At 42.2% G+C, this 25,301-nt stretch overlaps 2 long non-coding RNA genes across 2 annotated transcripts; both read right to left on the bottom strand.

Annotated features, from left to right (window-relative positions):
• Positions 1 to 1,794: 1,794 nt before the first annotated feature.
• Positions 1,795 to 4,191, bottom strand: LOC136568282 (uncharacterized). The gene is made up of 2 exons (XR_010785193.1): positions 2,739 to 4,191; positions 1,795 to 2,133 (listed from the first exon to the last, which is right to left on the bottom strand). It is a non-coding gene; the product is annotated as an uncharacterized lncRNA (long non-coding RNA).
• A 17,121-nt stretch (positions 4,192 to 21,312) lies between these two features.
• Positions 21,313 to 22,342, bottom strand: LOC136568283 (uncharacterized). The gene is made up of 2 exons (XR_010785194.1): positions 22,258 to 22,342; positions 21,313 to 21,651 (listed from the first exon to the last, which is right to left on the bottom strand). It is a non-coding gene; the product is annotated as an uncharacterized lncRNA (long non-coding RNA).
• Positions 22,343 to 25,301: the final 2,959 nt, after the last annotated feature.

Here is a 25,301-nt window from a genome sequence, read left to right as displayed (position 1 = left end):
TTAAAGCATTTATTTTTTAATTTTGGTTTTTTCCTAATTTTTTTTTCTATTTTTAAAGCATTTATGTTTTAATTTTGTTTTTTATTTAATTTTTTTTTTTTTAATTTTTTATTTTCAAAGTTTTTGAATTTTTAAATTTTATTTTTTATTTATTTTTATTCTTAATTTTTTTATTTTTAAAGCATTTATTTTTTTAATTTTATTTTTTATTTAATTTTTATTTTTAATTTTTCTATTTTCAAAGCTTTTTTATTGTTTAATTTTATTTTTTATTCAATTTTTAGGTTTATTTTTATATTTTGAAACCTTTTTTTTATTTTTTAATTTAATTTTTTATATCTATTTTTAATTTTTCTATTTTTAAACCTTTTAATTTTATTAATTTTTAATTTAATTTTTATATTTAATTTTTCTATTTTTAAAGCTTTTTTATATTTTTTTTAAATTTTGTTTTGTATTAAATTTTTATTTCTAATTTTTCTATTTTTAAAGCATTTATTTTATTTATTTTATTTTATTTTTTTATTTTTCTATTTTTAAAGCATTTTTTAAATTTTATTTTTTATTTAATTTTTATTTTTAATTTTTCTCTTTTTAAAGCATTTTATTTTTTTAATTTTCTTTTTATTTTTTATTTCTAATTTTTCTATTTTTAAAGCATTTTTTTTTTAATTTTGGGGTTTTTTTAATTTTTTTTAAATTTTTCTATTTTTAAAGCTTTTTATTTTATTTTATTTGGTGCTGCCCAGACCAATTTAAGCTGGTGATTGTGGTGGTGTTTGAGGGTCTTGCATTACGGCACTACATTTTATGGAACTTGTACAGCACTTTACAGCACTTTACAGTTTGGGTTTTTTTATTATTTATTTTTAATTAATTTTGTTTTTTGTTTTTTTTTAATTTTTCTATTTTTAAAGCATTTTATTACATTTTATTTGGTGCTGCCCAAACCTGCTGTAGTGCATTTTTATACTTTGTAATACTTTGAAGTAATTTTTCCCAAATGGTTTATCCCAAACTGTACCCCCCTCCCTTTACCTGTGTTATCCCTCTCCCAGGATGAGATCATCCCCAAACCCCCACCCTGGCTCTCTGTCAATCACTCAGCCTCCCATCCCCCCCATGCAGAAGTTTCAGTCCAAGTCCTCGAGTGATCAGCCAGAGGCCAGGGGTCAGCCCCCCAAGCCTTGCCCCATACGCTGTCCTATATGTCTATCCCCCAGCATCCATCCCTTAGGGTCACTTAATGGTTGGTAAGATGTTATCTACTTTCGGTTTCCACCTCCCTTTAAATGTAACCTTGGCACATCTCCCGGGGCTCTGGGCAGGAGCCCCCTGAGGTGCAGGAGCTCCTTTGGGGGTCCTAATAAAACCGTAGATTAACCCCTGCTAAGAGTCGGCCCTTTATCTTCTACCGCTGTCTCTGGTGTCTCTTGTGCTGCAAAGGCGACCAGGCCAGGTGCCCTCAGCACCCTTGGGGCACAGAGAGTGTCTCCCCCCAGCCCAGGTGCCCTCAGCACCCTCGGGGCACAGACAGTGTCTCCCCGCTCTTGGCCGTGTCGGGGCTGCCCCCCCGGTGTCTGCCAACTTGGGACCGGCCGAGGGTTCCTGAGGGGCTCGCACAAACCCGCTTGGCCGCTGATTGTGGTGGTGTTTGAGGGTCCCCAGGACAAGGGAGGAGATGAGAATCTTGACTCCCCCTTTCAGAAGGCTGAAATATTATTTTATGATCTCTATTATATTAAAAGAAAATGAGATATTAGAACTACACTAAAAGAGCAAGGAGAGATCAGAAAGCTGGAAAGGAATGAATAATAAAAACCTGGGACTGCTCACAGCCCCGACACCGCTGGACCATGATTGGTCATCAAGTAGAAACAATGCACAGGAGACCAATCCAAGATGCCCCTGTTGCTAAACCATCTCCAGCCCACACTCCACAGCCAGCAGATTGTTATTGGTTCCATTTCTGTTCTGAGGCTTCTCAGGAGAAAAAACCCAGCAAAAGGATTTTCATCAAACACGTCAGTGCCAGGTGATGGCACAGGCAGCATGGGCTGCCAGAGGTCACTGTGTCATCCCTGCCAGCCCAGGTGTCACAGCAAGGAGGAGAGAGTTCACCCTGTGCTCACCCTGCAATACAGAGCAATACAACAAAACACACACATTAACACAAGATGATAACCTTTTTCTATTTTCATTACTTGTGGATTTATTGTTACAGGACACCCAAAACAACAAAAGCACACAAAAAACAGCACTCATCTACCATTAACACCCCCTTCAAATGACACACAAACTCACCATCCCTCTGATCACAACTGCTAAATTACACCCCAGCAATCACTGGGCCTCAGGAACGTGGTTCCCTGGAGCCTCCAAAAATTCCACCTGCCTGAAGAAATACCCGGTCCCTGGAAGGTCTGTGCCCAAACTTTGGCGATGAACGTCGCCTCGCAGACCGACTGGGACCCGGGAAAAAAAACCCAGCCGGGGGGAAAAAAAAAAGAAAAAAAAAACAGCCGGGGGGGGGTGGGGGGCTAAACCCAGCTGGGGATTTTTTACTCTAAATTTACAAATGAGTTGAAAAACCTGAAAAGCAAGTCACACACACAAGGTTAAATCCAGTCACAGCATGCGCTCACACACGCAGAGACGAGCAGACGCCGACAGACAGACACGTGCTCTCACACACGCTCACGCACTCCTCCCATTTAAACGTTCCCTGTGGCTCTTACTCGAGACGCTGAAGAACGTGCTTCCACGTTTCTTCTGGCTGCCGCTCCTCGATGTCAAATGGTAGATTCTGGGGAAATCAGTAGCCTCACGGACCTGTGAGACGACAGGAAGCGGTCAACGAGTGGCTGACAGCTAGGACTTGTCCCCGCTCTGACCGATAAATTTTCTACCCTAAACCCCACTAAAGACAGATGAACAGTAAAGTTTTTATAACTCTGCTACCTAACTGTGACTACATGCCAGGGCAGGGCAGCTCCGACCATAAGTGGTACAACATGAGTACACACAATAAAAGCAGATGCATACAGTGCAAGTGTGCATGGACTGTAAGTCCATACAATATAAGCCAGCATAGGTACACACAATGTAAGTACATACAGTGTAAGCCAACATAGGTAAACGCAATGTAAGTACATACAGTATAAGTACATACAGTATAAACCAGCATAGGTACAAACAATGTAAGTACATACAGTATAAGCCAGGACTTGAGATAGCTCTCTGGAAGATTAATTCTTGAACCCTGTACCCTTTGAGAAGATGGAACCTATAGAACTCCTGCAGTCACGTGAGGAGGGTGTAAGACGCTCCCTCGGGAACTCCAAGAGAATGGCGTGGAAAAAAAGGCACTACCAAAGCCGGTAGCGAGAAGGAAGATGGATGAGAACATCTTGTCCCTTTGAGACATTCCTGTCTCAAAGAGTAAAAATGTAAAGATGCCGGAATAAGGGATATCCGGAAAGGAACGTGACTAGAATATGGCCTACGTGGCACGGAATAGTGCCGATAAAGCGTTGAGATGTAACAAAGGCCTGTGACACGTAAGACGATGGACACGGACTACATAACACAGACACGGACGACATGACACAGAGACGAGTGACAACTGCCTGGCACTGTCCCCGTAGGGACCCGAGATTCCTAGTGCAAGGTGAGCCAGAGGCTGATGATGCCAAAGGAAAGGAAGCCCTAGGACGAGAGCACGTGATGATGAAATGTAACTCGTCAAAAGAAGTTACTGCCGAAGCAGTTAAGAGGATGCTCGAGAGGGGCGGCGAGCCTAGAGAAGGAAGCCGACTGCCGGGTGACCATGGCCGTAGCTCCGGACCTGAAGGCGAGCTCCTCGGGGGAAAGATCCGTGACGACGTCGAGTCGAGGGAGGCGGACGACGCAAAGTTCCCGAGAATGTGGAGATGGGTCGGAACTGCCCTGCCCGGCAAAGGCTCTTGGCGAGGCTGAGGGGAAACCCTCTCCCTTTACTTCCAGAGAGCCCACCCCGCTACAGACCTCTCCGCTAAGCTGACATCAAATTGCCTCCTGTGATTCCCCTTCTCCTGCTATTCCCCTTCTCCCAACCACTGGCCCCGACACTTAGCTTTTGGAAGAGGAGCGGACAAAATCCATCCTCGGTCGGACATGGACATTGAGATGCTCTCCGTGTGTGCCTCGGTGCTGCCGTTTCCAAGCTTGGGCTACGAGCCTCCTCAGGGTACCTAAGACAAAACAGAAAAACTGACTATTGCCCTCAAAAACAGTAATCCCCGGGACTCCTCTGCACCGCTGCCCCGGCTCACCTCAAATCTTGATTTGACTCCGAAGGGTGCCCGGAAGATACCTGCAAAGAGAAAAGGGACACGCTTAGCATGCTGCTGTGTAACGCTCACCTATGGGTCAGCCTGCCTAAACTCCGACTCACCTGCCCTCCTCTGTTCCTTGGCGTGCCTAGGGCAGCGACAGCACCTGCAAAGAAACAAAGCAGAAAAGCATGCTGACATACTGTGAAAACACAACCTCCCAAATCTGACAAGGATGCCACACTGATACCTTAAGCTCTCACCCACCTGGCATAGGCGTGCTCGGCCAGGAGAGATGGCAAGTGGACCACCTAAAATAAAAAAACAAGAGGAGATGCTTAGAGCTGCACCAAAACTGAGACCTCAGCAATAACAACTGCTTCTGTACGCTATTCAATGCTCACCTTGCCCACTCGGCCTTGACTGCTGCTCTCGGCCTTGACCTCCTAAAAAGAGAGACAATGAACAATGCTGTAACGGCCACCATTTATGCTTCCTCTGCAGAAACAAACATGGACTCACATGCTCGGGGCACTCCCCACACCCGGGATGGGGGGCTCTGCCCTGGATTTTATCCTTCTGCATCTGAAAGAAAGTTAGGACAAAAGTCAAACTGTTGCAGGGTAACTTAAGAGCTCCAGATATCTTGTGTCCAACTACACCCCACATTATAAACTTCAAGTCCCCGGGACTTCTCCTATTGCACCAGGCTATGCGGCAGGGCAGAGCAGCTCCGGCACAAATGTGTGTGCAGACACCCGTGACACGGGACAGACAGGACGTGACAGACAACGGGGACACAACACGGACAGAAATCTCCTGGCAAGGAAAATGGCTGCGAGGACTGAGAGAATGCAAAAGGAGATGACTGAGGGGAGACCGATGGTGAGCTGATGAGGCTCAGAGAAACCTGGAGGAAGAAGATGCTAACCGAATGATTTATTCCAAGAACTGCAAAGATGGATGCCCGAGAATCCTACGGCCAGAAGCCTCTACCTGCCCTCACCTTCTCACAAGTCCTAGTCTGCCATAATGGATCCTGGCGGGGCAGAGCTGTCCATACAGCTCAGAACAAGACCTGAAAAGACAGCTGACCGGATGCTTCTAAAGAGACAAGAGAGTCTGATGCCTGTCTGAGCTCCTGAGGCCAAAGTTCTATGGCCTGGGTGCCAGGCCGAGGAATGCAGAAAGCACAGATGCTAACAATGATGCCAGGGTTTCTGACAGGCCCCTCCAAGACCTAAGGTAAAAGACATGACATATCCAAACACACATAATACACAAAAGACAAGTGACACGATACACACCGGGACTGCTCTGCCCTGCTCACCTCAGCACTGTGATCCAAAGCCAGGCTTTGCTTTTATGGGGCCTAAGGGGCCGCTTCATGGACAGCCCCATCTGCAAAGGGGACTCAAACCCCCTCCCAGTAATTCCCAAACCAGCCCCCCGCTTTCATCCCCTCTGTGGGTCGTGGCCCTCTACTTATCTCTCGCACTCCTGTGGATGCCGGTCTCGGGTGCAAAGAAAGGCCACCTCATCAGCCGGGAAGGTCCTGCTGGCACCAGGCTGGTGTCTCTTAGACAGCTGTATTAAAGAAAACCAAACATCAGTGCCTGATCTCGGCAGCCCCGCGACCAAAACCCCACAAGTCTGCTACTCACCATTCTCCTAAGAACGCTCAGCTGCTCGGGTCGCACGCGTCGGGCACGCTCGGAGACCGAGGCCGTCGTCACAGGGGGTGTCTGGGCTAAGAGGAGATGAGGTGATTTGGCATGGCTCAAACCTGAGGGGACCCTCGCTCCTCCTCCCTACTTCCCCTACTCACCGCAGCTCCTCGGCAGCTCCTGACCCAGAACTCAGGGCTGGCGAGAGCGGCAAACCCGGTCCATCAGCTGCTGGGGATGGGAGCTTGGCGTGCTCCGAGCGGATGGCCTAAGGCACAAAAACGAGAATGGAGACTGAGACGTGCCCCAGCAATTGAGAGCTCAGCAACAAGAAATGCTACTGATCACCTTGCTCTCCTGAACTTGATTTCTGGGATCCAGCTATACTTCCTAAAAATAAAGACAAAAAAAAAAAAGCTGTAACAGGACCACACTTAACACTCCCCCTGCAGAAACAAATGGTGACTGACCTGCTTGTGGGAACCCCCTCACCCAGGATGGGGGGCTCTGCCATGGATGCAATGCATCTGCACCTGAAAGAGAGTTAGAACATATGTCAAACACCTGCAGGATAACTCAAAACCTGCAAACACCTTAGGTCAATCTAGGAATGGCATCTAGAGTCCAACTACACCCCACATTACAAATTTCAACTTCCCGGGACTTGTCCTATTACACCAGGCTATGCGGCAGGGCAGAGCAGCTCCGGCACAAATGTGTGCACACACCCGTGACACGGGACAGACAGGACGTGACAGACAACAGAGACACAACACGGACAGAAATCTCTGGGCAAGAAGGATGACTGCAAGGAGCACAAGGACAGAAAATTAGATGACTGAGGTAAGATGGATGGCGAGCTGACGAGGCTCAGAGAAACCATTAGGAAGAAGATGCTAACCGAATGATTTATTCCAAAAACTGCAAAGATGGATGCCTGAGAATCCTACGGCTAGAAGCCTCTACCTGCCCTCACGTTCTTTCAAGTCCTAGTCCGCCATAATGGATCCTGGCGGGCACAGCTGCCCATACAGCTCAGAACAAGACCTGAAAAGACATCCGACCGGATGCTTCTAAAGAGACAAGAGAGTCTGATGCCTGTCTGAGCTCCTGAGGCGAAAGTTCTATGGCCTGGGTGCCAGGCCGAGGAATGCAGAGATCACAGATGCTAACAATGATGCCAGGGTTTCTGACAGGCTCCACAACGACCTAAGGTAAAAGACATGACATATCCAAACACACATAATACACAAAAGACAAGTGACACAATACACACCGGGACTGCTCTGCCCTGCTCACCTCAGCACTGTGATCCAAAGTCAGGCTTTGCTTTTATGGGGCCTAAGGGGCCGCTTCATGGACACCTCCATCTCCAAAGGAGACTCAAAAACCCCTCCCGGTGGGTCCCTACCCTGCGCCCCGCTTTCATCCCCTCTGTGGGTTGTAGCCCTCTACTTATCTCTCAGACATCTGGGGATGCAGGTCCGTGTCATTTGCAAAAAAAGGCAGCCTCAACATCTGGGAAGTTCCTGCAGGCACTGTTGTTCAACAACTCCCTGTTGTTTCTCAGTCAGCTATGTGAAAGAAATCCAAATATCAATGCATGATCTCTGCAGCACACTGGCCAAAACCCAACAATTCTGCGACTCACTGTTCTCCTAAGAATGCCCGGCTCCTGGGGCCGCACCCTTCGGCCGCGCTCCGAGGCTGATGCCATGGTCACGGGGTAAGCCTGGGTTAAAAGGAGACGAGGTGATTTGGCATTGCTGAAACCTGAGCGGACCCTCGCTCCTCCTCCCTACTTCCCCGACTCACCGCAACTCCTTGGCAGGTGCCCAAGGCTACCCTGGTGACTTTAAATAGAAGAGTTCAGGGCTTCATCACCAGGTCCTGTAACGCGTCAACAGGGCTCGCACGTGCAGGGAACCCGGTGCATCGGCCGGCTGGTGACGGGGGCTTGGCAGGCTCCAAGTGGATTGCCTAAAGCACAAAAAAGAGAATGGAAGCTTAGACTTGCCCCAGGAATTGAGAGCTCAGCAACAAGAAATGCTACTGATCACCTTGCTCTCCTGAACTTGACTGCTGGGATCCAGATTTACTTCCTAAAAAGAAAGACAAAAAACAGTGCTGTAACAGGGTCACCCTTGACACTCCCCCTGCACAGACAAATGGTGACTGACCTGCTTGTGGGAACCCCCTCACCCAGGATGGGGGGCTCTGCCATGGATGCAATGCATCTGCACCTGAAAGAGAGTTAGAACATATGTCAAACACCTGCAGGATAACTCAAAACCTGCAAACACCTTAGGTCAATCTAGGAATGTCATCTAGAGTCCAACTGCACCCCACATTACAAATTTCAACTCCCCAGGGCTTGTCCTATTACACCAGGCTATGCGGCAGGGCAGAGCAGCTCTGGCACAAATGTGTGCACACACCCGTGACACGGGACAGACAGGACGTGACAGACAACAGAGACACAACACGGACAGAAATCTCTGGGCAAGAAGGATGACTGCAAGGAGCACAAGGACAGAAAATTAGATGACTGAGGTAAGATGGATGGCGAGCTGATGAGGCTCAGAGAAACCTGGAGGAAGAAGATGCTAACCGAATGATTTATTCCAAAAACTGCAAAGATGGATGCCCGAGAATCCTACAGCCAGAAGCCTCTACCTGCCCTCACCTTCTCACAAGTCCTAGTCCGCCATAATGGATCCTGGCGGGGCACAGCTGTCCATACAGCTCAGAACAAGACCTGAAAAGACATCTGACCGGATGCTTCTAAAGAGACAAGAGAGTCTGATGCCTGTCTGAGCTCCTGAGTCCAAAGTTCCATGGCCTGGGTGCCAGGCCGAGGAATGCAGAGATCGCAGATGCTAACAATGATGCCAGGGTTTCTGACAGGCTCCACAACGACCTAAGGTAAAAGACATGACATATCCAAACACACATAATACACAAAAGACAAGTGACACAATACACACAGGGACTGCTCTGCCCTGCGCACCTCAGCACTGTGATCCAAAGCCAGGCTTTGCTTTTATGGGGCCTAAGGGGCCGCTTCATGGACACCCCCCCATCTCCAAAGGGGACTCAAAAACCCCTCCCAGTAATTCCCAAACCAGCCCCCCGCTTTCATCCCCTCTGTGGGTCATGGCCCTCTACTTATCTCTCACACATCTGGGGATGCCGGTCTCGGGTGCGAAGAAAGGCCACCTCGTCAGCCGGGAAGGTCCTGCTGGCACCGGGCTGGTGTCTCTCAGACAGCTGTATTAAAGAAAACCAAACATCAGTGCCTGATCTTGGCAGCCCCTCAGCCAAAACCCCACAAGTCTGCTACTCACCATGCTCCTAAGAACGCTCAGCTCCATCGCCGAGTCCCGTGATTCTTCCGCAGGGCTCGGGAGAGCGGCGCGCCCGGCGTGTCGGCCGGTCAGTGACTGGGGCTCGGCGTACTCCGAGTGGATTGCCTAAAGTGCAGAAACAGGAACGGATGCTTAGAGTTGCACTGGAAAGCGAGACTGGAGCATTAACAACTGCTTCTGTACCCTACTCAATGCTCACCTTGCCCACCTCATCTTGACTGCCGATATCCAGCTTTACTTCCTAAAAAGAAAAAGAACAGAGCTGTAACAGAGTCACACTTTACACTCTCCCTGCAGAGACAAATGGTGACTGACCTGCCCGGGGGAACCGCCTCACCCAGCATGGGTGGATGGATTTTGCCCTGGATTTTATCCTTCTGCATCTGAAAGAAAGCGAGGACAAAAGTCAAAGGGCTGCAGGATAACTTCACAGCTCCAAACATCTTGTGTCTATCTAGGAATATCATCTAGAGTCTGGCAGCACCCCACAAACTGCAAGTCCCTGGGACTTGTCCTGTTGCAGCAGGCTATGCGGCAGGGCAGGGCAGAGCGGCTCCGGCACAAATATGTGCGGACACCCGTGACACGGAACGTGACAAACAGGGGGACGACAAACACGACACGTTATGCTTGTGGTGAGGGTCTCGAGGGGAAAAGGCAAAAGGGACCCCAAAGACACACTAGTAACACGGTACACCGGACAACACGACGTGGACCGGAACTGTTCTGCACTGCCCGCCTGAAAGCTGCCGTCAAAATTAGAGCCTCTCCCTTTAGCTGTCCTAAGAGGCCCCTTGGAGGAGATTACTTTTCCCACTGCTAATTTTTAAATCTGTCCCAGGAACTCCCAACCCGCTACTCTCCCATTGTCCCATCTCCAGGCCGTGGCCCTGACTTATCTTTTGGATGATCCGTGATGAGGATCCACATGGCACCTGAAATGAGTCTGCCTCAGAGGGCCCCGTGATGGCCTGTTAGCCTCTCGGTCAGCTACAATAAAGAAAACCAAAACCAAAGTATGAGTACAGAGTTATGTGGGCCAAATCCCAGCGAGTCAGCTACTTGCCCTCTCCTGAGTGTGCCTGGCTCCTTCAGGCTCCAGCTTCATCCTGATTCCAAGGCTGCGGCCGTTATTGTGAGTGACACCTGGGTTAGAGAAAGGCAAAGTTAAATGGCATTCCTGTGAGTGCAGTGGATGACCTTGTGTGCTGTAAGACATGTGAATGCCTCTGCTCAGCTTCTAAAAGGCCTTGGGTGGGGGGGCCCTCAAATAAACACCCTTTCTCACCCTGCTGCCTTCAAAACCACCCCCCCAACAATAACTCCTAACCGGATACCCGCTCACCCTCCCTCTCCTAGTCACAATCCTCAAATCACCTGAAGCCTTAATCTCAAACATCATCTTGGACACTGGGCAGATTCCCAGATTCCTCTTGTGACATGATGAATCTGCTGAAAAAAGCATTGTAGTTGGCACAACCTGGAGCCTCTGGAAGCTGTGCTCTTCCTAAAAAAAATACTAAACAAAATAAGAACAAAACAGGAAATTACAAATGCACTTTACCACCCCTAAACACAAAACCCAAAACTGTGAACTTAAATACTCCCTGTATTCTATGCTGTTTTCTTCACAGTATCTTCAAAGCCTCTGTTGCTTTAGATGCCCAGAAACACCTGCTGAAAACAAGCTGAGATAAGCTGAAAGAGCCTCTTACCTGAAATGAGAGTGAAATGAGAGGAGAGCTCTGATCCCAGCACATCCCAGAGAGGGAATGAAGGCCCTGAGCAAAGGCTGGGGTTAATATACCCCTGATGGTGCCCGCCTCTCGTTCCCATGGCACCCAGGAAAAGGGAGGGGGGTGAATCCCACCCGGTATGAAAGCCCTCAGAGCAGTTGCAGCTGTTTGGCTCCTCTGACTCAAATTCAAGGGGAGCAAAGGGCTTGTTATAGAAGAAAACTCTTCTGAAAAATAACAGTGCTTTGTTTTTTGCAACAACTACTTGGAGTAAATGGGCAGGAAACTGGTAAGAAATAAAACTTTCTGTTTAGGCAGCATAACTAGATAAATTGGCTAATTTGCTGTGGCCTTACATAATTATTCCTTAGTGGCTATTAAGTAGTACTTCATGTGTGACTGAGCCCGGTGGAGAAGAATGCTTATGATATGAATCGTCTAAGTCTCCTTGGGACCTCTAATTAGGCCTATCTACATTATAAGTAAAAATAAGAAAAATAAAAGCTTCCCAGGCAGTGTAAGGGTTAAGTGCATGCCAGGCTCACCCTGCTCTGAGGTACTTGGTCCTATGGCACAGAAAGAAGAGCCCTGAAATGTAGTTTTAAACCCTTAAAATGCTGAAAAAAGCAGAGCTTCCTTCCAGTGAACCCCTTAAAAAGAGGAAATGGGGCAGCTACCTCTACTGAAACTAATACAATGGCAAATAAATAGCTTCTGCCCTTTAATTTACTCTCCTTAATTATTGGGAAAAGAAGGGTTTTCTTCTCTCTTTAAATCTCTCCAGTGATGAAAAAAGAGGGATTTTTCCCTCAGTTCAAATTCTTATGGAGGGATAGCTGGGCTTCTCCCTCAATTTAGGCCTCAGGACAACAAAAAGGGGGCGGCTACCCTGAATTCAAACCCATAAGAAACATTGTCAAGGTTTTCCCCTTCTATTTAAACTGGGGAATAATCGAAAATGAGGACTCCCTGTCAATTAACACCCCTAACAGCATAGAAAAGGCAGGGATTCTTTCAACTGAGACCACTAAAATTGCAGGGGAAGCAGAGTCCCTCCCAGTTTGAACACAAAAAATAAAGGAAAAAGAAGCTTTTTCCCTTTTTTCTAAACCCTTTTTCTCCTAATAACCCCTCTCCTTTCTGGGAGTGCTGTGGAGGGTCTGGGGGCTCTGGGGAGGGACTGGCACAGTAAAAGGGGAAAGTTGAAAGCCCTCTCCTGGAACCCCACATGCTGCCTGGCCTGCTCAGATGCTGCCCCTTGGCAAAAGGGCTCTTCCCTTGGCGTTTTCTCAAAGGGGACTGAGTAGTAATAGTTTCAAAAAAGGCAAATGATCCAAGAAATGTACAAAGAACAACACAGAATTAAGAATTAAGACAACGCTTGTACCACTGATTTCAAACACTGCCTGGTTTTATTCTGGTCTTGCCTGAATAAAACATCTCCTTAGGGGAGGAATACTCCAGATAGAAGGATCAAGACTGTTTTTGTGTTCTGACCTTAGCCTGAGAATTGTACAGGGGAGAAGGGGAATTACCATTTCCATCAGTAAACTTTATTTGATTCATTCCAAGACTGGACATGCTAGCTGGGTTATAAGTAAATGCTTGAATTGTGAGAATAATTAGTATTGTAGTTCACAACATTTATGCTCTTATTGCAAAAAGTGTTAAAGTAATAACTTAGTTTTGTGGATGGGAATTACTAGTGCCTGGTGAATGAGAGATACCTGAAGAACGGTAAGAGTCCACAGTTAAAGGGTGTCCAAACCAATTTGCCTGGAAATTATTTAAGAGAAAGTGAGAAGGAAATAGAGGGCACGACCAGATTGGCCTCTGTTTTTTGCCACCGAGAAGATCAAATACACCTGCTGTGGGTTGCAACCTCACAGGCCTGGGAGGTGGGAGTATAAGCCATACTGGATCTCTGTTATTCCTGTTTCTGGCACTCATTTGTTCTCTTTTCCCTTTCGGGATACCAGCAAGATCGTGTCACAAATGCTGCAGAAAGCATCACGTGGAAAGAAACCAAAGTTCCTCTTTTATTACACACACCTATGTCAACAGCCACTGTTATAACCCATCCAAATTAAGAACCTGTAGGCAAAATGGAGTAAATTATTGGATTACAAGAAACTTAGGAAAAAGTGGTAATAGATTTGGAATTGAATGTCCAAAAGGAGAGAGAGGGATTTGTTTTACATTTAATCTTGACGGTTCGAGATTTGGTAAAAAAACAAATAATAAACGAAAAGGTAAAACCAGCACAGCAACTTAACTCTGTATTGACTCCAAATTATCTATTGAGTCGTATTACAAGACTCCAAGCAGTTATAGAAATGATAGCAAATGGAGCTGCCCAGGCATTGGAGTTAATATAAAGTCAGCTAAGCCAAACAAAAACTGTCGGGTATCAGAATAGGTTGGCTTTACACTATTTATTGGCCAAAGAAGGGGGTGTTTGTGGAAAGTTTAATATATCAAATTGTTGAAAATTGATGAGCACAGAAAAGTCGTTCTAGAAAAAGCAAAAGAAATCAAAGAAGAAAAAAATATATATGCATATAATAACCAAGGTACCGGTCCAAAAATTAGAAAACAATGTTAAAACCTAGCTGGTAGGGTAATGTATTAGAAGAAATTAAGATCTTTCATTTTATGTGTTGCAACTATTTTTATATTTCTTCCTTGGGTAATCCCCTGTTTTATTTTGCCAGCATTGTCCAGAAGATGCAAGTAGATAAGAAATATTGCTCAAGCCAAAGGATTTACAAAGAATAAGAGTGGGGATATTGACAAATGCAGGTATTTTATGATTGGCTTTTTGGAAATATTAAAATGAATATTATATGTGTTGTGTTAGAAAGGAATGCTGTATTCATTCTCTTAAGTAGTGTGTTAAATATAGTTTTAGGTTATAAAAACTGTTAAAATAGAAACGATGCTATGTAAGATACTTTTTTTAAAGAAAGGACTTGCAGCAAGGTAGCGGCCACAGGACACCTGGATCTTTCAGAGAAAAAGAATTTATATATATTGCCCTCTTATCAGAAGAAACAAACTTCTTCCTGCCTCCAAGGCGCTGTTAGGATTAGAAGGAAGAAGTGGATGATGAGCAGACAGAATCCTGTGTTTGAATGGAATTTATGCACCATGTATGAAGTGTATGACTCTGCAACAGGCTATTGCTTTTAAGGGTTAATCCTTTGTTAACGGGGGTCCTTTTTCAGGCTCGTGCTGCCCAGAAAAAGGTACCCGGACGTCCGTAACTCTTTGTTTTTGTTGTCTCATATTGTCCTAATTCAAATTGTCCAAATTATTATTACTCTAATTGTATGACTATTTTTATAACCATTTTATTACTATTAAACTTTCAAAAATTTGAAAAGCAAGTGATTGATGTTTTTCACACCAGTCTGTTAGGTGAAAATTATCAAAAGATTTTTGTGAGTTTTCTAATTTTGGCATTAATGCTGGCAAATTTTCAGGGTTTACTGTCTATTTGTGGGTCGAGAAATCTGTCCCAAACACTGAGGGGACTCTGGAGCTATTTGGGAACAGTTCTTTTTCAAAATTCTTTTGTGTTGGGATCAAAGGGCTGGCATTTGCAGGGGCAAAATAATTCTCTCTCTGTCCTGTATTTATTAAAGCAGCTGTCATATTCCAACCTCCTCCTCCTCCTCGTCGCACGGTTTGTGTGCATGGATGTGGCTGTGCAGACGAATCGTGACACAAAGTAGTCCCACTGGGTGCTAGGAGTGTGGAAGGCGAAAGCGCAGAGGCACACCAGGTATCGGTTGCTCAGGGTTACGCGCTGCAGAGGGATCTCTCGGTGCCCGGCAGAGGGAGAGACGCGGAAGGATACACGCAAGGCGCTGCAGTTTTCGCCTGCTGTGGTGCCGTGTATAGACGCAGTGGCGGCAGAAGTGGCGTGACAGGGCACAGGGATGCCGGCTGTGGCTGGACAGCGGCACGCAGCGGCTCGGAACCGAGACCGGGCTGTACCAAAGCTGCGGCAAACGCAGCGGGGGGTGGCGGCGGGGCCGTGGAGATAGAACTGCGCATGCGTGCGGCTGATCCCGGAAGCAGCGCTGTGGTTTGATGAGTCGGCGCAGAGTGATATCGCTGGTGCGGGGGTTGTAGCAACGGCGCATGCGTGGGTTCCATCACTCCGGCAGCGCGGGCAGTCATCATGGCGCCGGGTGGGCCGGGGCGTGCGGGAGGCGGCGGAGCTGCAGGAACAGGAACGGGGCTGCGGCTGCGGCCGTGGAAGGGAACGCCAGGACGCCCGTGGCTGCAGGAGGCGGCGGAGCCGTGCCATCCAGCAGCTCTGAAGCGGGAGGGTACGGTGGGGAAGGCGCGGCTCGGCCCACCATGCAGCGGCGGCGGCAGGAGAGGGGAAGCGACCACGGGTGGCCCTGACGGGAGGCTGGGCTGGAGCGCCGCGGCGCCAGCACGGGGTGCCTTGGGTGGCTGGGGCGCCCCGTAAGACAGTCATTAAAACACCCTAAAAATTATTTTTAAAGCCCTGAAAAAGCCCTAAAGGTATCCTAAACATTTCCAGAGAATTCCTAAAAAACTCCTGTAAAAAAACCCCTAAAATATCCCTAAAAATCCCTGAAAAATCACCTGAAAGACCCTAAAAAACAGTTTAACCCCTACCTGTAACACTGTGGCCTCCAAACATCATCTCTACCTATTAATCGGGGTAACTGCAAGACCCTCAAACACCACCACAATCACCAGCTTGAGTTGGTCTGGGCAGCACCAAATAAAATAAAATAAAAAGCTTTATAAATAGAGAAATTAAAAATAAAAAAGAAATAAAAATTAAATTAAAAAAATAAAATAAATGCTTTAAAAATGGGAAAATAAAAAAAAAGAAAATTAAAAAAATAAAAAGCTTTAAAAACAGAAAAATTAAAACTAAAAATTAAAAAAAATTTAAAAAATAAAAGAAATGCTTTAAAAATAGAAAAATTAAAACTAAGAATGAAATAAAAATGAAATTAAAAAAATAAAAGAAATGCTTTAAAAATAAAAAAATCAAAACTAAAAAATTAAATAAAAAATAAAATTAAAAAAAATGCTTTAAAAATAAATCAAAACTAAAAATAAATAAAAAATAAAATTAAAAAATAAAATTAAATAAAATAAATGTTTAAAAATGAAAAAAGCTTTAAAAATAGAAAGATCAAAAATAAAAATTAAATAAAAAATAATAAAAAATGTTTTAAAAATAAAAAAATCAAAACTAAAATTTAAATAAAAAGGAAAATTAAAAAAATAAAATAAATGCTTTAAAAATAGAAAAAGCAAAAAATAAAAATGAAATAAAAAAATAAAAATAAAATAAATAGTTCAAAAATAAAAAATTAAAATTAAAAATGAAATAAAAAATAAAATTAAAAAATAAAATAAATGTTTAAAAATAAAAAAAATTAAAACTGAAAATTAAAAAAAATTAAAAAAGCTTTAAAAATAGAAAGATCAAAAATAAAGATTAAATTAAAACAACATTAAAAAATGCTTTAAAAATAAAAAAATCAAAACTAAAAATTAAATAAAAAATAAAAGTAAAAAATAAAATAAATGCTTTAAAAATAGAAAAAGCAAAAAATAAAAATGAAATAAAATATAATATTTGAAAAATAAAATAAATAGTTCAAAAATAAAAAATTAAAACTACAAATGAAATAAAAAATTAAATAAAAAAATTTTTAAAATGCTTTAAAAATAGAAAGATCAAAAATAAAAATTAAATAAAAAGTTAAAAAAAGCTTTAAAAATAAAAAATAAAAACTAAAAATTAAATAAATAATAATTATTTAAAAAGCATTAAAAATCGAAAAAGCAAAAAATAAAAATGAAATAAAAAATAAAATTAAAAAAGAAAATAAATGATTTAAAAATAAAAAAATTAAAACAAAAAATTAAATTAAAATAAAATTAAAAAATAAAAAAGCTTTAAAAATCGAAAAAGCAAAAAATAAAAATGAAATAAAAAATAAAATTAAAAAAATAAAATAAATGCTTTAAAAATAAAAAAATTAAAACAAAAAATTAAATAAAAAATAAAATTAAAAAATAACATAAAAAGCTTTAAAAATAGAAAAATCAAAAAGAAAAATTAAATAAAAAGTAAAAAATAAAATAAATGCTTTAAAAATAAAAAAATCAAAACTAAAAATTAAATAAAAACTAAAAAAATAAAATAAATGCTTTAAAAATAGATAAAGCAAAAATAGATATGAAATAAAAAATAAAATTTAAAATATAAAATAAATAGTTTATAAATAAAAAATGAAAAATAAAAAATAAAAAATAAATTTAAAAAAATAAATGCTTTAAAAAAATTTATAAATTTAAAAAAATTTAAAATAAAATAAAAAGCTTTAAAAATAGATAAATCAAAAATAAAATTAAATAAAAAATAATAAAAAAAGTTTTAAAAATCAAAAACTCAAAAGTAAAAATTAAGAAAAAAATAAAAATAAAAAAATTTAAAATATGCTTTAGAAATATAAAAATTAAAACTAAAAATTAAATAAAAAGGAACATTTAAAAATAAAATAAATGCTTTAAAATAGAAAAAGTAAAACTAAAAAAAAGATAAAAAAAGCTTTAAAAATCGGAAAATTAAAAAAAAAAATTAAAAAATTATATTTAAAAAATAGAATTAATTAAAAATAATTAAAAAACAAAATAAAATGCGTAAAGTGCTGTAAAGTACTGTAAAAGTTCCATAAAAGGCCGTGTCATAAAGTGCGACTGTCGAAAAAAAGGACCTTTTACGACAGTCGCGCTTTACAGCAGCTTTTTACGACAGTCGCGCTTTACGGCACCTTTTACGACAGTTTTACGACAGTCGCGCCTAAACGATGCTTTTACGACAGTCGCACTTTACGGCACCTTTTACGACAGTTTTACGACAGTCGCACTTTACGACACCTTTTACGACAGCCGCACTTTCCGGCACCTTTACGACAGTTTTACGACAGTCGCGCTTTACGGCACCTTTTACGACAGTTTTACGACAGTCGCGCTTTACGGCACCTTTTACGACAATTTTACGACAGTTGCGCTTTACGGCACTTTTACGACAGTCGCGCTTTACGGCACCTTTTACGACACAGTCGCGATTTACGGCACCTTTTACGACAGTTTCACGACAGTCGCGCTTTACGGCACCTTTTACGACGTTGTATGGAAATTTTACGGCACTTTACAGCACTTTAGAGTTTTTATTTTGTTTTTCATGTATTTTTAATTAATTTTATTTTATTAATTTTGGGGTTTTTTAAATTTTTCTATTTTTAAAGCTTTTTATTTTATTTTTTCAATTTTTTTATTTGTTTTTATTTTTAATTTTCCTATTTTTAAAGCTTTTTATTTTCATTTTAAAATAGTTTTAAATTTAATTTTTAAATTTAATTTTTATTTTTTTAAAGCATTTTTTTTTTTAATTTTGTTTTTTATTTAATTTTTATTTTTCTATTTTTAAGGCTTTGTATTTTTTTAATTTTATTTTTTATTTACTTTTATTTTTAAACCTTATTATGTTTTTTAAATTTTTTTTTGAAAGCATTTATTTTATTTTTTAAATATTTATATTTATTTTTAATTTTTCTATTATTAAAGGTTTTTATTTTTTAAATTTTATTTTTAATTTTTTAAATTTTTCTCTTTTTAAACTATTTTTTAAAAATTTTTTTATTTTTATTTTTAAATTTTCTATTTTTAAACCTTTTTATTTTTTAAATTTTTATTTAATTTTTATATTTCATTTTTTTATTTTTAAAGCATTTATTATATTTTTTAATATTGTTTTTTATTGATTGTTTATTTTTCTATTTTAAAAGCATTTATTTGATTTGTAAATTTTTTTATTTAATTTTTAATTTTTCTATTTTTAAAGCCTTTTTAAAATTTTTTAAATTCGTTTTTACTTTTAATTTTTCTATTTTAAAAGCTTTTTATTTTTTTAATTTTATTTTTAATTTTTTTATTTTTAAGTTTTCTATTTTTAAAGCATTTATTTTTTAATTTTGTTTTTTATTTTTCTATTTTTATTTTTGTATTATTAAAGCATTTATTTTTTAATTTTGTTTTTTTCTAATTTTTATATTTTTTTCTATTTTTAAAGCATTTATTTTTTAATTTTGTTTTTTATTTAATTTTTATTTTTTAAATTTTCTATTTTCAAAGTTTTTCAATTTTTAAATTTTATTTTTTATTTATTTTTATTCTTAATTTTTTTATTTTTAAAGCATTTATTTTTTAATTTTTTTTTATTTAATTTTTATTTTTAATTTTTCTATTTTCAAAGCTTTTTTATTGTTTAATTTTATTTTTTATTTAATTTTTAGTTTTAATTTTATATTTTGAAACCTTTTTTTATTTTTTAATTTAATTTTTTATTTCTATTTTTAATATTTCTATTTTTAAACCTTTTAATTTTATTAATTTTCAATTTAATTTTTATATTTAATTTTTCTATCTTTAAAGCATTTATTATATTTTTTAAATTTTGTTTTGTATTAAATTTTTATTTCTAATTTTTCTATTTTTAAAGCATTTATTTTATTTATTTAATTTTATTTTTTTTTAATTTTTCTATTTTTAAAGCATTTTTAAATTTTAATTTTTTATTTAATTTTTATTTTTAATTTTTCTATTTTTAAAGCATTTTATTTTTTTAATTTTATTTTTATTTTTTATTTCTAATTTTTCTATTTTTAAAGCATTTATTTTATTTATTTAATTTTATTTTTTTTAATTTTTCTATTTTTAAAGCATTTTTTAAATTTTATTTTTTATTTAATTTTTATTTTTAATTTTTCTCTTTTTAAAGCATTTTATTTTTTTAATTTTCTTTTTATTTTTTATTTCTAATTTTTCTATTTTTAAAGCATTTATTTTTTAAATTTTTTTTTTAATTTTTTTTTTAATTTTTCTATTTTTAAAGCTTTTTATTTTATTTTATTTGGTGCTGCCCAGACCAATTTAAGCTGGTGATTGTGGTGGTGTTTGAGGGTCTTGCATTACGGCACTACATTTTATGGAACTTGTACAGCACTTTACAGCACTTTACAGTTTGGGTTTTTTTATTATTTATTTTTAATTAATTTTGTTGGCTTTTTTTGTAATTTTTCTATTTTTAAAGCATTTAATTACATTTTATTTGGTGCTGCCCAAACCTGCTGTAGTGCATTTTTATACTTTGTAATACTTTGAAGTAATTTTTCCCAAATGGTTTATCCCAAACTGTACCCCCCTCCCTTTACCTGTGTTATCCCTCTCCCAGGATGAGATCATCCCCAAACCCCCACCCTGGCTCTCTGTCAATCACTCAGCCTCCCATCCCCCCCATGCAGAAGTTTCAGTCCAAGTCCTCGAGTGATCAGCCAGAGGCCAGGGGTCAGCCCCCCAAGCCTTGCCCCATACGCTGTCCTATATGTCTATCCCCCAGCATCCATCCCTTAGGGTCACTTAATGGTTGGTAAGATGTTATCTACTTTCGGTTTCCACCTCCCTTTAAATGTAACCTTGGCACATCTCCCGGGGCTCTGGGCAGGAGCCCCCTGAGGTGCAGGAGCTCCTTTGGGGGTCCTAATAAAACCGTAGATTAACCCCTGCTAAGAGTCGGCCCTTTATCTTCTACCGCTGTCTCTGGTGTCTCTTGTGCTGCAAAGGCAACCAGCCCAGGTGCCCTCAGTACCCTCAGGGCACAGAGAGTGTCCCCCCCAGCCCAGGTGCCCTCAGTACCCTCGGGGCACAGAGAGTGTCTGCCCCCAGCCCAGGTGCCCTCAGCACCCTCGGGGCACACACAGAGAGTGTCTGCCCCCAGCCCAGGTGCCCTCAGGGCACAGAGAGTGTCTCCCGGCCAGCCCAGGTGCCCTCAGTACCCTCGGGGCACACACAGAGAGTGTCTCTCCCCAGCCCAGGTGCCCTCAGCACCCTCGGGGCACAGAGAGTGTCTCCCCGCTGTTGGCCGTGTCGGGGCTGCCCCCTGGTGTCTGCCAACTTGGGACCGGCCGAGGGTTCCTGAGGGGCTCGCACAAACCCGCTTGGCCGCTGATTGTGGTGGTGTTTGAGGGTCCTCCAGGACAAGGGAGGAGATGAGAATCTTGACTCCCCCTTTCAGAAGGCTGAAATATTTTATGATCTCTATTATATTAAAAGAAAATGAGATATTAGAACTACACTAAAAGAGCAAGGAGACATCAGAAAGCTGGAAAGGAATGAATAATAAAAACCTGGGACTGCTCACAGCCCCGACACCGCTGGACCATGATTGGTCATCAAGTAGAAACAATGCACAGGAGACCAATCCAAGATGCCCCTGTTGCTAAACCATCTCCAGCCCACACTCCACAGCCAGCAGATTGTTATTGGTTCCATTTCTGTTCTGAGGCTTCTCAGGAGAAAAAACCCAGCAAAAGGATTTTCATCAAACACGTCAGTGCCAGGTGATGGCACAGGCAGCATGGGCTGCCAGAGGTCACTGTGTCATCCCTGCCAGCCCAGGTGTCACAGCAAGGAGGAGAGAGTTCACCCTGTGCTCACACTGCAATACAGAGCAATACAACACAACACACACATTAACACAAGATTATAACCTTTTTCTATTTTCATTACTTGTGGATTTATTGTTACAGGACACCCAAAACAACAAAAGCACACAAAAAACAGCACTCATCTACCATTAACACCCCCTTCAAATGACACACAAACTCACCATCCCTCTGATCACAACTGCTAAATTACACCCCAGCAATTATTGGTCCACGGGAACGTGGTTCCCTGGAGCCTCCAAAAATTCCTCCTGCCTGAAGAAATACCCGGTCCCTGGAGGGTCTGTGCCCAAACTTTGGCGATGAACATCACCTTGCAGACCGACTGGGACCCGGGAAAAAAAACCCAGCCGGGGGGAAAAAAAAAAGAAAAAAAAAACAGCCGGGGGGGGTGGGGGGGCTAAACCCAGCTGGGGATTTTTTTACTCTAAATTTACAAATGAGTTGAAAAACCTGAAAAGCAAGTCACACACACAAGGTTAAATCCAGTCACAGCATGCGCTCACACACTCAGAGACGAGCAGACGCCGACAGACAGACACGCGCTCTCACACACGCTCACGCACTCCTCCCATTTAAACGTTCCCTGTGGCTCTTACTCGAGACGCTGAAGAACGTGCTTCCACGCTTCTTCTGGCTGCCGCTCCTCAACGTCAAATGGTAGATTCTGGGGAAATCAGTAGCCTCAGGGACCTGTGAGACGACAGGAAGCGGTCAACGGAGTGGCTGACAGCTAGGACTTGTCCCCGCTCTGACCGATAAATTTTCTACCCTAAACCCCACTAAAGACAGATGAACAGTAAAGTTTTTATAACTCTGCTACCTAACTGTGACTACATGCCAGGGCAGGGCAGCTCCGACCATAAGTGGTACAACATGAGTACACACAATAAAAGCAGACGCATACAGTGCAAGTGTGCATGGAGCGTAAGTCCATACAATATAAGCCAGCATAGGTACACACAATGTAAGTACATACAGTGTAAGCCAACACAGGTACACACAATGTAAGTACATACAGTATAAGTACATACAGTATAAACCAGCATAGGTACAAACAATGTAAGTACATACAGTATAAGCCAGGACTTGAGATAGCTCTCTGGAAGATTAATTCTTGAACCCTGTACCCTTTGAGAAGATGGAACCTATAGAACTCCTGCAGTCACGTGAGGAGGGTGTAAGACGCTCCCTCGGGAACTCCAAGAGAATGGCGTGGAAAAAAAGGCACTACCAAAGCCGGTAGCAAGAAGGAAGATGGATGAGAACATCTTGTCCCTTTGAGACATTCCTGTCTCAAAGAGTAAAAATGTAAAGATGCCGGAATAAGGGATATCCGGAAAGGAACGTGACTAGAATATGGCCTACGTGGCACGGAATAGTGCCGATAAAGCGTTGAGACGTAACAAAGGCCTATGACAAGTAAGACGATGGACACGGACGACATAACACGGACAAGGACGACATAACACGGACACGGACGACATAACACAGAGACGAGTGACAACTGCCTGGCACTGTCCCCGTAGGGACCCGAGATTCCTAGTGCAAGGTGAGCCAGAGGCTGATGATGCCAAAGGAAAGGAAGCCCTAGGACGAGAGCACGTGATGATGAAATGTAACTCGTCAAAAGAAGTTACTGCCGAAGCAGTTAAGAGGATGCTCGAGAGGGGCGGCGAGCCTAGAGAAGGAAGCCGACTGCCGGGTGACCGTGGCCGTAGCTCCGGACGTGAAGGCGAGCTCCTCGGGGGAAAGATCCCTGACGACGTCGGGCCGAGGGAGGCGGACGACGCAAAGTTCCCGAGAACGTGGAGATGGGTCGGAACTGCCCTGCCCGGCAAAGGCTCTGGCGAGGCTGAGGGGAAACCCTCTCCCTTTACTTCCAGAGAGCCCGCCCCGCTACAGACCTCTCCGCTAAGCTGACATCAAATTGCCTCCTGTGATGCTATTCCCCTTCTCCCAACCACTGGCCCCGACACTTAGCTTTTGGAAGATGAGAGGACAAAATCCATCCTCGGTCAGACGTGGACGTTGAGATGCTCTCCGTGTGTGCCTCGGTGCTGCCGTTTCCAAGCTTGGGCTACGAGCCTCCTCAGGGTACCTAAGACAAAACAGAAAAACTGACTATTGCCCTCAAAAACAGTAATCCCCGGGACTCCTCTGCACCACTGCCCCGGCTCACCTCAAATCTTGATTTGGCTCCGGAGGGTGCCCGGAAAATACCTGCAAAGAGAAAAGGGACACGCTTAGCGTGCTGCTGTGTAACGCTCACCTAGGAGTCAGCCTGCCTAAACTCCGACTCACCTGCCCTCCTCTGATCCAGGGCGTGCCTAGGGCAGCGACAGCACCTGCAAAGAAACAAAGCAGAAAAGCATGCTGACATACTGTGAAAACACAACCTCCCTAATCTGACAAGGATGCCACACCGATACCTTAAGCTGCACACACCTGGCATAGGCGTGCTCGGCCAGGAGAGATGGCAAGTGGACCACCTAAAATAAAAAAACAAGAGGAGATGCTTAGAGCTGCACCAAAACTGAGACCTCAGCAATAACAACTGCTTCTGTACGCTATTCAATGCTCACCGTGCCCACTCGGCCTTGACTGCTGCTCTCGGCCTTGACCTCCTAAAAAGAGAGACAATGAACAATGCTGTAACGGCCACCATTTATGCTTCCTCTGCAGAAACAAACATGGACTCACATGCTCGGGGCAATCCCCACACCCGGGATGGGGGGTTCTGCCCTGGATTTTATCCTTCTGCATCTGAAAGAAAGTTAGGACAAAAGTCAAACTGTTGCAGGGTAACTTAAGAGCTCCAGATATCTTGTGTCCAACTACACCCCACATTACAAACTTCAAGTCCCTGGGGCTTCTCCTGTTGCACCAGGCTATGCGGCAGGGCAGAGCAGCTCCGGCACAAATGTGTGTGCAGACACCCGTGACACAGGACAGACAGGACGTGACAGACAACGGGGACACAACACGGACAGAAATCCCCTGGCAAGGAAAATGGCTGCGAGGACTGAGAGAATGCAAAAGGAGATGACCGAGGGGAGACCGATGGTGAGCTGACGAGGCTCAGAGAAACCTGGAGGAAGAAGATGCTAACCAAATGATTTATTCCAAAAACTGCAAAGATGGATGCCCGAGAATCCTACGGCCAGAAGCCTCTACCTGCCCTCACCTTCTCACAAGTCCTAGTCCGCCATAATGGATCCTGGCGGGGCAGAGCTGTCCATACAGCTCAGAACAAGACCTGAAAAGACAGCTGACCGGATGCTTCTAAAGAGACAAGAGAGTTTGATGCCTGTCTGAGCTCCTGAGTCCAAAGTTCCATGGCCTGGGTGCCAGGCCGAGGAATGCAGAGAGCACAGATGCTAACAATGATGCCAGGGTTTCTGACAGGCCCCACAACGACCTAAGGTAAAAGACATGACATATCCAAACACACATAATACACAAAAGACAAGTGACACGATACACACCGGGACTGCTCTGCCCTGCTCACCTCAGCACTGTGATCCAAAGCCAGGCTTTGCTTTTATGGGGCCTAAGGGTGTGCACTTCATGGACACCGCCATCTCCAAAGGAGACTCAGAAATCCCTCACGGTGGGTCCCTACCCTGCGCCCTGCTTTCAT

The sequence above is a fragment of the Molothrus aeneus genome, chromosome 31 (genome assembly GCF_037042795.1).
Source record: "Molothrus aeneus isolate 106 chromosome 31, BPBGC_Maene_1.0, whole genome shotgun sequence".
Classification (NCBI taxonomy): Eukaryota; Metazoa; Chordata; class Aves; order Passeriformes; family Icteridae; genus Molothrus; species Molothrus aeneus.
This window is presented reverse-complemented; position numbering and strand designations above follow the sequence as displayed.